Source organism: Molothrus ater, chromosome 5 (assembly GCF_012460135.2).
Source record: "Molothrus ater isolate BHLD 08-10-18 breed brown headed cowbird chromosome 5, BPBGC_Mater_1.1, whole genome shotgun sequence".
NCBI classification, from domain to species: domain Eukaryota; kingdom Metazoa; phylum Chordata; class Aves; order Passeriformes; family Icteridae; genus Molothrus; species Molothrus ater.
This window is the reverse complement of record NC_050482.2, coordinates 35,077,028-35,091,494: the sequence shown is the minus strand read 5'-3', so window position 1 is coordinate 35,091,494 and position 14,467 is coordinate 35,077,028.

The following is a 14,467-nucleotide window of genomic DNA, read 5'->3' as shown; positions in this document are numbered from 1 at the left end:
TTGAGAAGGCAAACATGACTGGGAGGAGGAGGAGGGACAGAAAGATACAGAGGGATCTCCCCCCTTGCAATCCAAATATACTGCTTTTGGCAAAAACATAATTAAGATTTAATTAATTACTAGGTAAGAACAATCTTAGAATCCCTAAAGGAAAACCCTGAGTTGTTCAGCAGGAATAAGACACCAAATTAATTTTTGTCAGCACTTGCATAATCCAGGCTAAGGCAGAACTAACATTAGACTTCAAATTCCCTGTAGAGCAAATCTTTGCCTTATCCTGGACAGGATTAAATAACCATGAACATGCTCAGTTATGGTATCACAGACAAATAGGTTTTTTTGTAAAATAAACATGGAATAGGTTTTATTGAGCTTATTTCATAAACCAGAACAGGCAGCAAACTCAGAAGGGCTGCCACTGAACACAACCTTGCAGCTTCACTCTGAGATGGACAGGGAGACACATTGCATGACAAGTGAGAACATCTGGCTTCCACAACCAGCAAACTCTTTTCTCCACAGCCTCAATTTCTCCTCCAGAAAGATGCAAGGTACTGTGTTTTCCATGTTTTTGCAGAGGACACAACAACAGAGTAAGGCAAGTTTGTCTGCTTGGCTAATGTCACATAGCATTCAAACCAAAAACATTCAACAGTCTTAAGAGACAGAGGGACTCCCTATTGAGCTGCATGTGCCTTCCAAACTTGGGCAACAGGGACTCTGTTCTAGTGTTTCACCACCTCTTCATAAAGACCCTCTTCCTCCCCTCTTTAGTTTAAAACCATTACACCTTGTCCTATCACTACAGGTCCGACCTTGTCCCCATCTTCCTTATAAGCCCTCTATAGGTATTGCAGAGCTGCAGTAAGGTCTCCCTGGACTTTGGAGGCTTCTTTTGTCCCAGATGAACAACTCCAGCTCTCTCAGCTCTTCCTCATAGCAGAGCTGCTCAAGCCCTCTGATCATTTTCGTGACTGTAGTCTTGACTTCCTCTAACAGGTCCATATCTTCTGTGCTGGGGACCCCAGAGCTGGATGCAGTGTTCCAGGTGGGGTCTCACCAGAGCAGAGGGGCAGAATCCCCACCTGGCCCTGCTGGCCATGCTGCTTTGGATGCAGTCCAGGATAGATTTGGCTTTTGGGGCTTCAGGCACACATTGTTGGCCCATATCCCGCCTCTCATTCACCAGCCCCCCACAAGCCCTTCTCCACAGGGCTGCTCTCAATCCCTTCATCCATCAGCTTCTATTGGTACCAGGGTAATCATGGCAGTCAAATAAACACAAGCAGCAGAGAGTAAAGAAGTTTTACAAGAAGCCACACACACATGTAAGCAGGAAAGGACCATGAAACTTGGGACATCTCATAGTACAAACTTGTAAATACTTCACCAGCTGATGCAAGTGAAGCTGTTTTGGCTTGCATTAGAGCAAAACTGGCTGCCACTGCTTCAGGCATGAAATAGTGCTTGTGGATCCAAGCCTATGTCTGTCAGATCAGTTAATACAGCTGGAAAACACAGACACAATACCTGCTCTGACCCCCAAGCCTCACCTTGCTCACATTCACTGTGGCGAAGCTCAGTGAGGTTCCAAGAACCAGGCACATAGCCCTGCCAGGACTTGCAGGGGAGCCATGGGACCTGGTCAATTCTAATGCCCCACAGTCCTGTGCCACAGATGACACCCCACTCCAGAGACAAAATAGTCCTGCCAGCCTGAGGGCTGTTCTGGACCAAAGCACCATAGCTATTTGTGAGGACCAGGCTTGGACAGGGAGTGTTGACATTCCCTCCCCAGGGACACACCAGGCTGCTCAGCAGCAGCTTGTCTAGCTCAAGCCTGCCATCTGCACCCTGCATGTGTAAATATGCCCTTTGCAGCTGTGCAGCCCCTCTGGATGTTTCACTGACCTATATTCCCATGTGTGCTCCTCACAGAGCAGCACCAGTGCTCTGCAAGCACCATTTCTTCCACACATCACAGCAGCTTCCCACTGTGCCCAGCCATCACCTTGAACACTGCAAAAAGGACCACTTCCAGCACGACCTCAGGCCTCAGACAAATGCACAGCTCTTTGGCTGAGAATTTAGGCATCGCCTCAGCTCTGACACACTCACCAAAGGGGTTGGAGAGATGAAGCAGCACAGCACAGTTCACCAGATGTACAGCTGTGTCTGAACAGCAGTGGGCCAGTATGTCAGGCACTGCAGCAGCTCACTGAACAGGCCCATTAGCCAGAAAAATAGGGCACTCTGCCAATTAAATTATTAACCTCCGGGCGTATTTGCATGCATTGAACATACTCAGCTTTTCCAGTTTTACTCCTTTTGCTACACTCAGTGACCCATACATGTCACAGCACTCTATGTGGCTAGGAAAATATTTTTATAACGTTTTGTAAGTGAAGAATAGCAGACACTAAGTCCTGCAGAATATCTTATGGCAAGTCAAGGGAAGAGCCTGGAGAAATGCCTCCTGACTCACCATATGGTGCTCTGCCCATCACATCACATTACAGTCTAGGGACATTGCTGGGTCTCACACACACTGATAAAGTTGTACAACTACAAGCAAAGGTAGTAAGTATGAAATCTTAAATCATGTGGGATTTTTACCTAAGTAAATGGTCTCTTGGTTTTCTGTTCAGCTTCTTACATGGATGAAGTAGTATACACCTTAAACCCTTCATCAGCCGCACTTTAAAAAGTGCAAAGATCTTGTATTTTGAAATCTGTAAAAAAAAAAATTTAAAAATTAGATAAAATAGATTAAAAAATAAAAATTTTAAAAATAAAAATAAAAAAATAATTTTAAAAATAAAATTAAAACATTTTAAAAATAATAAAAACATTTTAAAAATTAAAAATAAATTTTAAAAATTAAAAATAAATATAAATAAATAAAAATAAAAATAAATTAGTTAAAAATAAATTAATTTTAAAAACAGAAATTAAATTAAGATTAAAATTAATGAAAAAATTTAAAAATTAAAAAATAAAAAAGAAAAATAGAAAAAATAAAAAATAAATAAATTATAGTACATATTTTAAAATAAATTAAAAAGTAAAAAAATTTTGAATAAAAATAAAAATTAAAAAATTCAAAAATAAATTTTAAAAGTAAAAAATAAAAATAAAAAATAAAAGTAAAAATATTAAAAATAAAAACCCTAAATAAATAAATAAATAAAATAAAACAAATTACAATACATTTTTTAAATTTAAAATTAACATAAATAAATAAATGAATGAAACATAAAAATAAATTTAAATTTTTAAAAAATTTTTACAAATTATAAATTAAAAAAAATATTTAAAAAAATGTAATTGTTCAACTTGCATGGTACTTTTTCCCTCTCCTTTCTGGTCTGAAGCAAATGCATGCTTCCAATCAATAGCACTCTGGACTCTGTTACATGGGGTAAATCACTCTGAAGTGCTATCAAAATGCACAGCAGCAGCACAGGCCCCAGAGGCATTATTAGATCCTCTGACTACATTTATGGTCACAAATTTTTGACTGTAGTTACAGCTGAAATAGTGACATTCTTTCATTCCTCAGGTCAAACTAATTCATATTTTAAGCATATCAAAACTTCTAAAATCATGTAATCATTTAAATCACAGCCATGGGTGTTTTTTCCCCTAAGTTTGAATAGGGGATGTACAGACACAAGCATGCTGGGGAACGCTCTGCAGCAGGGAAACTCCGAAGTACAGCTCCCACTGGTTTTCAATGGGAATTATGCCCTTCAGTCCCACGAATGCTTTTGAACACTTACTCCACAATGCCCACTTTCTTTGCAAGCTCCATGCCGAGCAGCACTGCCCTTTGGCAGAATGTCTGACTGCCCTCCTGATGTAATGCAAATAGAGAAGTGAAAGAGAGAGACAAAACCAACCTTACTTCAAATCACAGAGCAGGGTTGTCCGTATTAATCAGTTCAAAATAAGAATATCAAAGAGCATTTTCCATAAGTTGATATATTTGACAGGGCATTTTGAGAGGCTCAGGGATGCAGAAACAACTTTTATATAGTCAGAACAAAAGCAGCAGACAAAACCAGGTGTTAAAAAGCCTCTAACACTGCAGAGGCTCCCTTAGTAAAGTCTGTTTTGATTATCATATTTTAATTTCACACAGCTGTTAGGTGAAGAGCATCTTAGCCATATGCTCTAGCACCATCTAGCTTGTGCCTAAGGTACTTTCTCCTCAAGTAGGGAAATGGTTAATTTGTCATAAATGTGTCATTTCCTTTAAGTATGACTGTCTGTACTTCAGGTACTTTAGTTATTTTGACATTATAATCCGAATGAAAGCAAAGGTAGTGAGTACAAAGCAGCCTCATAGGTTAAAGAGGCCCCTTCATGGATAAATTCCTTCAGATGGATCTCTTTCCATCTGTCAGTTTATCTGTTCCCTCTCTCCTGTGCTTCAGTCCTGCCAAAAATACATGTGTGTTAGATATTTCTAAAGTTTACACTTCAAATTTTGTTTGCCCAAACAAGGTTCCTTAGAGGAACTCATTAAGAAAAGCAACAAAGAATGGGCCAAAATAACACAACACCAATTCTTATTAACAAAGAAAAAAGCACCAACGACATTGAAAACTGAGAAGAGTTGCTGTTCCTCACAGGCAAGGCTGATGGTTGGTACTGGGAATGGCTTTTCTCACGGAGGATTAAGGTGGCTCCCAGTGGCCCTTGTGCCCCACAGAAGTCACCTTGATGCACTCTCTGGCTCAGAGCTCAGATGCAGGCAATGCAAGCAAGAAGAAAAACTGCAATGAACCACTTAGTGGTGTGGGAATTGATGTTTAGCTTGGAAAATGTTAGGTATCACCTATGGCATTCAATACTCAGGCTGACATAAGCTGTCCTGCCCAGATTCCCAAAAGTGAAACTCATACTTACAGAAACTGTGATAAGGACCACCATTAACCTGCAGTGGATGTCAGAAGACCTCTCCTAAGGAGTCAAGAGGGCTGTTCTTCTTTCCCTAATCCTTGATGGAAATGTTAGGAGACTTTATACAAGTTCTGAGGGCTCACTAGTTACACTGCTCATCAGCAATATTTGTAGAGACCTTGCTAAAATTTTGGAGGGGGCTTCTAGCTAGCTTGTCCACTTCTCCCTGGAAAGCACCACGGAGCTGAACACTCGCTCTTATGGCACAGGAGGTTTCCAGTGCAGCAGTGTAACAGAGGATGAGGCTTGCAGACAACTGTGTGCAGTGCCACTGGGGGAGGTCACATTGAACTGGTGCTCATGTTATTTCCCTGCTGAACGAGAGCAGACAAGTCCTAATGGACGGTGTCTGCCCTGGCAGCCCCAGGGAGCAGTCTCAGCTCCTCCACTGCAAAGGACTTTGGCAAAAAGCAGCTGGGGCAGGCATTGATTTGGGTATTGTTTCCATTTTTGCTGAGCCAAAGCTTCAGGGAGGAACTCAGCTGGTTAGTTTTCCTGTCAGCAGCTTCATGACTAAATTAGCTAGTGAGTTACAAAGTGGTGATGCCAAAAGTGCAGCAATGCAGGGAGCCTGGTCACGAGCAGGTGTATCTGGAGACCAAGCAAAACCCTATTCTTCTGCCAAAGCTGCACATAGCTTTATGTGTTTCTGTGAAAAGCCCTTAAGGCTGTCACTCAGCTTTCAACTTAATTTTGCAAACATGATAAATCTCCAAGACTTGAGCCTTTCTAATACAAGGCAATGAAAAACGCAGTAACCAGGCTCAGCAGGGACATTGCCCTTCAGAGGGATTTAGAGATCCCCAGCTCAGCACTACACCAGGGCAAACCACTTCCAAACACCGCATTTTCCTGCCTGCAGGTTACAATATGCTCACAGAGGCAGAAAGCTCATTACCGGCCCCAATCCAGAGGCCATCCGCCCTGGCTCGGTGTCGGCACGACCCGCCCGTGCCACCGTGTCCGTGCACGAGGGGCCCTGGGAGCGCCTCCAGCCCCGGGAGCTGCCGGGGAGCGCGGGCACAGGGACGGAGGGTGCGGCTCTGCGCCGCGTTTGGCAGCACGCAGGGATTTCACAGAGGATGCTCCATCTGTCACCGCGCTCTGCTGCAGAGCTTGACCTCGCTAGCACTAAGGAAGCCCCAGCAGATTAACATTTAATGATGCTTTCAGTTTCTGCCCTTGTAGTTTTTCATCTCTCAGAGGGCAGACATGGAAAAGAAAGAAAATCGTATGCTATGTACAGCATATGGGTCTTCTTTCAGCCATCTGCTTTAGTATGCTTGACTTTGACAGATTCAGATTTTTTTAATTATATCTGCTTTGAAAAAAAATCTTCATATATCTTATTCCAGAAACAGAACATTGTTGCTTCTTGTATACCCAGACCATTTTTGTTTAGATTTGTATAACCATCATACCTAATTCAGTTTAAATAAGTAAACACAGGGGATATGGTTCTTGGTAGCTGTCTGAACAGAAGCAAGAAACTAAACCTTGCAAAGACAGATGGATTAAATGAGATCCCTCATGTCACTTTTTGTTGTCTTGAAAAACACATATAACCCCACAATTTAATGCAAAAATAAATCCTTAAGGGACAGTAAAGTGAATCAGAAACACAGAGTTTCCATTCTTTTTCCATTCTTTTTTTCTGCTTGTGAAGTTTCCAGCTTGTGCCCTGTGCCCAGGAGCAGGTGCAGATAAAGCACCTGGAGTTCTGCTATATGTTCCCAGAGGCCCATCAGCACTGCCCGGAGCACAGGCTGAAGTCAATAAGATCATCACAAGCAATCACAAGCACAGAAAGTGTCAAAAAAACAAAACTGTGGTATGAAAGTTCACAAAATACATATTTGGTAGCATGGCTGGTATAGTATTATAGTATGGTACAGTTTAGTATTTGTAGGAAATAGTGACCTGAAAGAGGGATTTACATGAGAAAGTGTAGGGACAAAAGCGATGGAGAAACACAAAAGCCAGCAGAGATCCCAAGCCCATTGAACATTTCTGGAAGATAAAGGTAAGAATTTTAATTTTGGATTATAGTTACCAAGAGACAAGGCAATAGTCAGATCCTTAAAGGAAGTAGATCACCTAGGAAAGTGATAAAACAACTGGCAAGAGGCTAATTGGTACTGCTTCAGCCATGATACTGTAGGGGAGAGCTAGATGGGAACACAGGAGGCTACAGGGGGAGAGAAGGAACTGAATGCCACTACAGTCACTTCTGCAGCCAGAGCCCAGCTGTTATGTGCACTTTAGTAAAGAGAATATCTGAGATGGCAAAAGTCCAGTGAAAGTAAGTGCTGGGCAGTCATGAGGGTAAAACCAAGGCAATTAACCTGCTCCATGCAATAGCTTTCATAGTTTGTTTTTTTAGTGCCCATGAGGCTTCAGCAGCCAGCCAAGCAATGCTCACCAGCACCCTACCAGCAATGAGGTTACCTCAACATGTTGCTAGTGCAAGTTTTTTTGCCTGGATAAATCAGAAAACTATTATCACTTCCTAAAAACATTGACCAAAGTAAATTGGGAAGACAGTCACTTTTCTTGCAGCCAAGACCATCCAAAGGAAGAAAGAGAAATTGCTTCTTAAAGTTTAAAATTGCAAAATCACAAGGTTGCAGCAGACTCCCAACCAGCCTAGAAACTGAGAATCATGAGTTTGCAGAAAGGGTGCCCAATAAAGGCTTACAACACCTGCAATAATGTAGAGAACAACTCCATTCACAGATAGAGCTTGTGCTCAGCTGCCCAAGTCACAGCAGATCTGGCTCAGAGGAAACTTCATTCTCCCTGGTATCTGGCAGGCCATGGCTGCAGCTATTTCATGTCTTCCTGGGCCATCTCTGTCCTACTCTGCTGTAGGATGGATACCCCTGCACTGGTGAGAGACATGCTGAGCTGAAGCATATCATTCCTCAGAGTGAAAGAAAACCTTCTAGAAAAATCTGGGGCCTTGACTCTTCAACCTGCACATCTCACATCCCCTTGCTAAAGCTCAAAGCAGACAGCAATGGTACAAAATCCAAAAGGAAATTTACTCTGAGTAGTAAAAATGGGTGTTTGCAGTTCAATGCAACTAGAGGAATAAAAGAGTAAAGCCTAACACAAAACTGAACCCCCTGCAGCAAAACCCTGAAGTATTAGTAGGCATTGTTTATGAGCATCATCACAATGTGTTCTTTCTGCTCCAAAGGTATGCACTGACACAATCCCCAACAGCAACAGAGCAGGGAAGGGAAGAGTGCAGCAAAGCCCTGAAAGCACATCTGTCTCCCTGTGCAACATTTTCAGAGTAACACCCTTAAGTGTAGGGTCTTGGTCCATGCATGGGTGGCATAACTACAGGACATAACCATTATAACCAGCACTAGATGGAAAGACATCCAAACACATCAGCAAGAATATTCAGTCTCTAATTAACACTGTGAGAATTCAGAAAATATAGATCATGCTTAGCTACTGTCTCATTTTGTTAACAAGAGATAATTGAAAAAATACATGCTAAAGTGATTGTCTAATCATCACATCAAATTTGTTAAAAATTCAATTCACTGTGATCAAATAGTTATTTACAAAAAAAGCAATAACACACAGAGCACATTACTTGTTTGGGGCCTATCTCACCAAGTCTGAACTAACATCCTTTGTGCAATGACTTTTACAGAGGAAGTAAGATCAAAACAATGTCCCAGAAGCTTTTGGGCTAATTTTGGGAGTATCCTTCCTGCTGCTCCATCACTTCCAGTTTGAGAATTGCTCATGTCCCTTTGCTGTGCATCCTGAGGAACCTCTGATAGTCCCCCTTGCAGCACAACCCCAACCCCAACCATTCTCCCTCTACCATCAAGGAAAAGGTCATGAGGGTCCACAGAAAAGCTTGCATGACTCTGTGCCTCCAAAATGCAGGATTAGGCCTACTGACAACAAAAGTCCTCTGTCACCTTCATCCCCCCAATGATATTCTCTTAATCTAGGTTTTCAGTGAGAAAATGTGTCATCCAAATGCATAACGAATTATTTGTAAGTCATTTACGAAAGAGCTTTGTTCCAAATTCATGTCAAGCTCTGCAGATATAACAAAGTAGTCAGGACACAACTTATTTTAGGAATCAGCAATATGCTTTAGGCAGAAATCTCAACTTGTAAATAGTGCATTCTGGCCCAGCAGATTTCCTTCGTGATAGACCATGACCTGGTCTATCATAATTCCAGGGCAAAACCATGAAGATTAATAAAAAGCAGAAAAAGGATTTTAATCAACACAGCCAGCTGCTCTGTGGTTTGGATTATGTTGTAGAAGGCAAAGTGTAACATTAAGATCAAATGAAAAATGCAAAGCACTGATTACTCTGCAGACTACCTACCAGCTAAATTAACATTAAACTCATATTTGCAAATCCTGTGCTTATATTACTGCATGTAGGCAATTGTGATACATTTAACATCAACCAGAAATTTTTAAATCTGCCCTTAAAATAATGAGTTTTGTTTCAAATCCTGTCCATAGAAGTCACTTTCCACTGGCTACTAAGAATATGACCTATTTTAGATCTCATCCTTTGTAAGTATTGTGATGAGTTCCTTTTCTGGATGGGGTAAAGCAGGACACAGGATGTCTGGAAAGCAGCAAATGAGGGATGAGAGGGAGCCTGCTTAAAAGCCAGGAGCAGGAAGATGAAGGTTTATCCAATAGAGGGGCATGTAGCCAAAGGATGGGACTTCTAGTCTGCAGAGGAGCAGCTCTGAGTGCCTGGGAGAAGGTGCCTCCTCCAGGACACAGACCAAGAGAGGCATCAGAGGCTGCAGCCTGACCACTGCTCCTGATCAGCAGATGCAGGCTGCTGCCAGCTGCTGTGGGGTGGAGGGAGAAGGGGGGAAACAAGCTGGCTGGACCCTGGCCAAGGAGCAACAAAAGGCTTGTGTGCCATCCCCACATCGTCCTGCCCCGCCAGCCACCCAGCCTGCAGAGCACCATAGCAACCAGAGCTAAAATTGGGTCAGGACTGCCAGTGCAAAACCTGTTATTTGAATATAGGGTTGGCACTGAAAATGTTCACTCATGTGCTGTTTTGACAGAAAACATGCCATTTGGTGAAGCTGAAGAGGGGAGAGGAAACTGCTTATGAGGAAATCAGTGCCCAAAGTGCTGTGAGGGCATGAATTTTTCTTTTTTTTACTGGCACTGTACCTGGACAAAACACACTAGGACTAACTGAAGTGCCATTACACATCTTGAATTTCACTGAGGTTTCAGGCAGTACCCACAGTGCCCTGGGTGCATCAGCCAGGCTGCTCCTGACCACCTGCCAGCATGGCCCAGAAACAAGCAGGAGGGGAAGCAAGTCACTGGACAAATATATGTGATCTATGCCTTGGCCTTTCCTTAGAAAGCACAGTTCTTTCAGCTAAATGCATGACTCATAGCCAGCAACTGCCACTCCACGTATTATGTGATGGTTTGCAGATGTTAATTAAAATGATTCTGTCCATATCAGAAGAATTTCACAAGTACCATGCATGCATAAGTACAGGGGAGGGGGTGTGGAAGTGTAACAGTGAAAACAGTTTCTTTCAATTACTTGATCCCACTGTGCAGAAAAAAAACATTCATATTTTTTCTGGAGAAATATTTCTGTAGCTTAAGAAAGATATTGAATTAACATGCCAGAATCAAAGCATTCAAGTTGAAAAGCTAAATCTAGACCTAGTACACTCCTCACTGGGGCTGATTTTTCTAAAGTGCTGAGCACATGGTTTTACCAAAACAGGACCTATTTGATCAGTACAAGACATACATAATCCTGACACATCTGAGCATCTCAGTGTGCCTGATTCATTTACCCTTACAACACTGACTCACTTCCAAATCTTCTTCCCCTTCATGAAGTAAAAACACAATTAGCAAAGTTTTATTAGTGAGCAATGGAGGCATGAAGGCTTCATCAGTGGTCCCATGTCTACAGAGGAGCAGGACTGCATCCCAGCCACCTTGGTCCACAGATGTTATCCAAAGCTTTGGAGCTACGAACTAAAACTCCCCAGATATCCTGTTTCAAAAAGAAGCATCTCCCTTAAGAAATCTGGGAGACATTACTCGAGATTCTTTTGTCTGGAATGAACTAAATCCTGGCTTTTAACACAACATCAAATTCACAAGCTGATATGATCAGCTTCACTATTCTGCTTACTAATAATTTTAAGGTGTTGACCAATTACAATCAAATTTGATGGAGGCTCAGCCAAATTATGTTTCTTTAAGATGCAAGAAAATCTGAAGCCAGGAAGCTGAAAAATACAAAACTTGTGCCCACAGAAAGAAACAGGAACAACTGAATATTACCAAAGGCAAGTAAGAAATCTCTGTGTGAGGGAGCATCCAGTTATACACCATCATTGTGAGAAAAGCTCAAATCAAAGCCAGTCCTTCCTTTTGCCTTGTCCAACATGTAGGGAACATGGGAGGAAGCAAACATCTTGAGGAGGAGCAATCCACAAATCCAGCAGAGCAGCTGGGATTTTTGCAGTGACAGACTATCAGTGATACAGGACACAAATCTGAAAAACATTATTTCTCTGCAGCACAATTTATCTGGAACATTAATAGAATTACTCCAAGATGAAAGCAAGATCAGTAAATGATTCCTTATCATGAGCTTCCATCAGTTGTTCAAAGCTTCCAAGTATACTATAATGTCACAGATAAAAGCCATGTCTTCACATAAAGCTACATATCATATAAAAGTCTTACAGCACAGCAACTGAAAAATAATGATTAATTTTTTGTGTATTTTGAAAGTAGTTTCTATACCTAAAATGAACTGGCTTATTTAAAACACACTGTAGCACTCAAAATCAGGTTTGCATTTTGCAGATAGATTGGCTCAGGTTCTGTGCAACAGATTTGTAGTTCAAGAAAGTCAGTGACTCCTGAGTGAGGGACTTCTTGTACTGTGAGCAGAATTTAACCCAACAGCAAATCTTAATGAAAGTATTTTTCTGATTTTACAAAAGCAAGCTAAAATCCTAAAAAAATGTAGACAATCAGGACTTAATAAAAAGCTCACACCAAGGTCTTCCTTCAGACCTGTGCTGTGCAGGACTGCAAACCCAGTTTTGGGATTGCTAACTTCTCAGGGTGGGCTCACATCAAGTCACCAGGCAGCCTCCTCACTACCTCCCAGGCATCTTCTGAACAAAAGAGTCTCTTGAACTGAGCTGTGGTAAGAGACCAAAATGCCTCTTTGCTCACAGCTGTCCACAGATGTGCCAAAGGCCATCAGCAATTCCAGCTGCAAACTCACACCTCAGAACTGCTCATTCTGCTCTTCTGCCTTGTCCTTGGTTTCCACGAAGTGGCCATGCAGGATTTTCTGCCTCTTCTTGGCTCAATGCACTGGGCTTTGAAGTGATCTCTGGCTCTTACTTCAAATGCTGCTGCCACTGCTAGAGCAAACTCAGAAAAAGCACAGTGAAGTAATTTGTGTCAGAGTCAAGTTAAAAACATGAAGTGCCACATCATGTTCTTGGTATGCACAGCATGGTTTGAAACCCAGATGAGATGGAACAAGATCACCCCATTCTAGCCCTGCATTTGCCTTCTGCAACTTACAGCTGTGACTTTCACACAGCCTGGCAGTTTGCCTTGCCTCAGCTCCCTCTTAAATTAGGCAGACATATTCCAGTGATGGATGTCTGAAGGTCTCTTACAACCACATTGTGGTAAAAATAGATAAGGGAAAGAGAATTTCCTGTTCCAAGTAGAATTTACGTAAACCATTAATAATTCATTATTCAGCATTCACAAAAATTCTTTCAACTTAGAATGACCACTACTAAAAAATGTTGTAACTTCGTTACTGAGGACAGAAATGGAAAAAAAAAACAAACCAAAAAAGCAACAGACCTATTCATTTGAAAAGGTCAATCCATACTTCCTTTGTCTGTACAGGATGGAAAATGCTGCTGGTCATATTTTCCCTGTGGTATTCTTTTCTCTGGTAGTTCTAGTTCAATGCCATACAAGGGAGAAGGACAGCAGGAGGCCAAGAATGTCACCAGTCCAGTGCTGTCAAGATGAGTTCCACTTCCCCAAACATAGTAAAGTGAAGGCTTGTCAGTTAGGGGTGTGAGAATCATTCCTAGAGCTTCTATATTTCCAGTGCAAAATGGATCAAAATCTGGTCATGAAGGTCAGTCACTCACTGGGTTTCTGGTGGGGTTGTGTCACAGTCTAACCCCAGTAAGCAGCTAAACATCACCCAGCCACGGTTCTTTAGACACCAAGTATTTCATTTCTGTTAGGTCTTCCCTAGCTTTTGCCAAGATTGATACTTGTTACCTCAGATGTGTTAGAACACAGCCTTCATACAGCCACAACTTCAACCTGAATGAAATCTTCAACAGTATTTTATTACAAACAAATGACAGGACTAGAGAACTAGTTGGAAATTCTTAAATGGGCAAACTGACGTGTAATTAAATCACCACAAGCCTTTTAAGAAAGAAAATAGTCGCTATCCCACATGCACCTCACCCTAGACTAATTACAGAAAGCCTTTTAAAGACAGGAAACACTTAAGAGTTTATATTCTCCTGCAGTGCTCTGAGCCACTGGGAAGGGAATTACAATCCAGAATAGGGTGATGAAAACCAGGTGGGCCTAAAATGTAGAATTTCTGTTCAAAATGCACATGTTATCATCTGTGACAGGTTGACTCTACCCTCAAGTATGGACTACAAAAAATTAAAGGCACAAATTTCTGATTATGTTGTATCTATTTTGTAACACCAGTTAGTCTCTGGAATATCACAGAACACTGGTTTACACCACAAATACTTCCCAGGAAAAAAAAAGTCCACACCACAAAAAAACCCTTACGCATACAAGGGCAAATAAATGAGTCATTTAAGGAAAAGAAGCCAGATATTGCAATTGACCCCAACTAAGCACATGCATCTAAAAAAAATCAGTGAGAAGGAGATTCTTAAAGGAAATCCCAAAACAGCGACAAAAGAAATGCCAAATCAAGGCAGAGAAACAAATTAAACTCTCCCATCACATTGTCAGGCAATAAATATATAATTAAGGCACACTGGTGTTTACAAAGACTGTGTCAAGGTCTTTTTTAGACATTAATTTTTCTTCCTAATGTTTCCCTTTCACTGCTAAATAATTTCATTTAGAGGACACTTGTTCAAATGTAGCTTTCACATCATAAATCTTTAAAAGCCCACAGTCAGTCTATCATATTTACTTTCTGTTTACACAAAAAAAGGATTGATCTAAACATACCCTACAACACTATTTACGCTTTAGTTGATTATTATATCTGATTTCTTTCTGAGCAACTAATGTAAAATTTCATTTGAATAGCTCTTCCTTAAAAATGTATTTCCAAAATATAAATAGAAAGAATTTTCCCATGCAGGTGTGTATCCATATGCAACTTAGAAAGCCATGAAGGCGAGACATTCTTCTTTTCAATATTTC